This window comes from Octodon degus, unplaced genomic scaffold (assembly GCF_000260255.1).
Source record: "Octodon degus isolate 3935 unplaced genomic scaffold, OctDeg1.0 scaffold00241, whole genome shotgun sequence".
NCBI classification, from domain to species: domain Eukaryota; kingdom Metazoa; phylum Chordata; class Mammalia; order Rodentia; family Octodontidae; genus Octodon; species Octodon degus.
In genome coordinates, this window is record NW_004524817.1 from 1,740,190 (window position 1) to 1,744,067 (window position 3,878).

Sequence of the window (3,878 nt, forward strand, 5' to 3'; positions counted from 1 at the left end):
GAAATGATTAGAAAGAAATAACAAAAAGGTAAACTCTTTGATGGGGCTACGGGGAGTACTGGGGATCAAAGTTGGGACCTTGAGCTATCCAGGCAGGTGCTTGTGCCACTGAGCTATATTAAAAACAAAGTTCACATGACAAAAGGTAACTGTTAATCATTCCCTCAAAATTATTTCCAGTAAAAATTCAGATTAAATCTCACATAAGAGGAGACACATATCATGTCTTCAAGGAAGTTTTAGTAAAACTTCCTGCTTTTGGCAGCAGAAACTGGTTGAAAAGTTTGGAAGACAACGGCAGCATGAATTTCTACAAGTGAACACGTAGGCTTGCTGAGAACACTGAGGCCTCAGAGCCAACAATGGGCTGCTCTGCACTCAGGAGTGATGGGGAAATGAAATTCCCAATGTGAAAGATACCTGGGAGGAGCGTGTGTTCTCTAAAACTGAAGAATGAATTTTAGGAAAAAAACAGGTTAAGAGCAGAATATATTTACTGGGGGAAAAGAAAGTTCCCACCTGAAAGAGGAACAGAAGGGAGACCCAAGCAAGTTGCCCTAGATGTTGTCTCTTCCAGGGACTTTTATAGAGTAAAACCATGCTGTAAGGGAGGTCTAAGGTAAAGAACTCACTTAGGTGGCCATAAGGTGGGACAAAACTATGGTCAACCAATGAGATGACAAATACCATTCCTTAGGTAAAATTGATTAAATTGGAGTCAAAGGGGGAAGAGAGTCACATAGCAAGGGGATATGAATATGGAACACATCTATTACTGTTGGGGGTTGCGTTAGTAACTTTTGCTGGCTCTTTCAAGGTGATTAATAGCTATTTAGAATATAGGCAAGCCCTGATGCCTAACCCTAGGGAAGTATATGGCTGCATTTGTTTACTCTTCTGTCTTGAGGTCTGGCTCATAATAATAGTGTCTGTCGCTTCCAAAGTTGCAGAGTCACCTTGTTTTCCATATTGTCTCCTTGAGGGCCTGGCCCTGTCTGACTGCCTATAATATTTCTGCCTTTACTATATGAGACAGACACTCCCTATGGGCCACACCTCAAGACAAAGAGGAAACAAATACAACTACATACTTCCCTAGATATAGGAATCAGGGAATTATACTCTAAATATCAATCACCTTGAAAGAGCCCAAATGAGTCACTAAGCCAACCCCAACAGGAAGAGACCCTGTCCTGTATCCGTGCCCACTTGCTACGTGACTCGCTTCCTCATTCAGTACTGGATTTAATCATTTTACCTGAGCAGTGGTACTTGTAATCTCATTGGCTGACCATAGTTTTGTCCCACCTCATGACCACCTAAGCAAGTTCCCATGTTCTCCACCACCTTAGGCCCACCTCACAGCATTAGTTTTACTCTATAAAAGTCCCTGGAAGAGACAGCTTCCCAGGGACAACACACTTGGGGGACACCCTCTTGTCCCTCTCTCTGACAGGAGCTTTCTTTCCCCCAATAAATATAGTCTGCCCTTAACCTCTATCTGTTCCTAAAGCTCATTCTTCAATTTTAGAGAACACAAACTCATCCCAGGTACCTTTTAGGTTGGGAGTTTCATTTTTTTCCCTTATATCATTTGGAGGTCATCCACCAAGATCATTTTTCCCCTATATCAGGAAGATGGGAAAAATACCACTGCACATTCTGGTGAGGTTTAAAAATGATTTTAAAAAAAATGCTGTGAAGTAAGTTTAAGGAGGTGGACAACATGGGAACTCGCTTAGATGGACATGAGGTGGGACAAAACCATGATCAGCCAATGAGATTACAAGCACCATTGCTCAGTAAAATTGATTAAATCCAGTACCGAATGAGGAAGGGAGTCATGTGCCAAGTGGGCATGAATACATAACAGGGTCTCTTCCTGTTGGGGTTGGGTTAGTGACTCATTTGAACTCTTTCAAGGTGACTGATACCTATTTAGACTATCAATTCCTGATGCCCATCCCTAGGTAAGTATGTAGCTGTATTTGTTTCCCCTTTTGTCTTGTGGTCTGGCCCACAGCATAGGATTGTCTGTCCATAGATGCAAAGTCACTTTGTCTTCCATATCATCCTTGAGGGCCTGACCCTGTCTAACAGCTTATAATATTTCTATCTACTGGATGTAACTGTGGTTATCACTTTTTGAACCAGTGGTAGCCTTTATAGCTCAACCAGTGGAAGCATAGAAGGAAATGAAGACATAAAGTTCTCCAAGAGAACGGGACACTCAAGCTATTCAAGCAAAGGTTAAGAACTTCTTACAGTATTGTGGAGAAAGGTTATCAGTGATCTGCATAGAAAACAATTCCTGGATAAGAAAGTAGTTGGGGCAATCCTACTCAAACAAAGGCTGGTTTTCTAAGAGTAGAGGTTGACATTTTGATTGTAGTATAATTAAAATCATCTATAGCACTTTGCAATTGGCCATAGGAAAACACTAAACATATAATTCATTTGGAGATAAAAAAGAAAGAACATAGAAAAATCAGACTAGAAAAAAGAGAGCATATCCAGTCCCTAAATTTACAAGTGAGGAAATTGAGCCTAAGACAGTTTAAAATAAACAAAAACCTACCTATCAAATTAATATCTGAGGATCAGACTGGTTGCTAATATGAAGCATTGTCACCTGAGAGGCTGGGATGCCTGGCAGGAGCATTTGGAACAGACAGAAATTCCATGTCCTTCAAAACATGCTGGGTTTAATACATACGGTGGAGTTGTTTCTAGGATATATATAGTATGCAAATAAATCTTAAAAACCCATAAAGTCAACCTGTCCACCTTAAATGTTATTATAGACACTGCATGAAAAGAACTAGTATTCCAGTTTGCAACATTCCCTACATTTGCTAAGGTTGTAAGTGCCATGTAGGCACCTTACCTTGCAGAAATAAAACAATTTTAAAAAACAACATTGTGTTTACCATTCAATTGACTTAAACTGTACAAATGCAGTAACTACGTCCACTCACAGTTTTATTGCCATATATTCCTTTAAATTTCCTGGAGTAGTCTCTGGTGTGATTTTGCTGATTTCACATACACAACACAAAAAGACTCAGTGAGGCTAACGCCTCTTTTTGCCTGAGTAAGGAAAACGAAAATATTCAAACTTGATTCTCATTAACCCAAGAAGGGAAAGTCTCAACTTCTTCTTTTCTTCCTGCTTGTTGCTTCCTAGAATGACTCATTCCCTTCTCCAAAGACAAGGAAAATACAGGCAATGCAAAGTTTGAAAGGGGTAAGGGGAGGGACTAAAGCCCTAGAGACAGAATGCTGTTGAAGTTGGTATAACTCATGCAGTGAGCTGAAAGTGTTTTCCTTGTGTGATCAACAGCAGTTCAAGAATGACTTGTTTCCCGAATAAGTAGGACATCATTTAAGTATTATTCACTAAGTGAAGTTTGTGTGACTCCCTTCGCCTCCTTGCTTCTTTGTCTTTTGAGTAAATAGATCTTTCTGTCTTTTCTTCTAAAAAACAAAAAATGCAAGGGACTTCCAGGAAGAAAAGAAAAAAAGAAAGAAAGAAGAAAGAAAGAAAGAAAGAAAGAAAGAAAGAAAGAAAGAAAGAAAGAAAGAAAGAAAGAAAGAAAGAGAAAATATTGAGGCAAGATGCAATCCATAATCCCCAACTCACCCAAGGAAACTCCATGAAGCACTGAGGTAGAAGAAACAAAAGCTACCCATCCAAATTTGATGAAATGGTATCAGCAGAAGTAACAAAGAAAATGAACATGTTTCTTGACAAAACCAGACCATAGATAATTAAACAGATGATGAAGGAAATAGTGAATCTAGAGCAGACACAGACAGAAAAATAGAGGAGCTTAGGAAAGATGCAGAAACCATGAATGCCCAACATGGACAAAAAA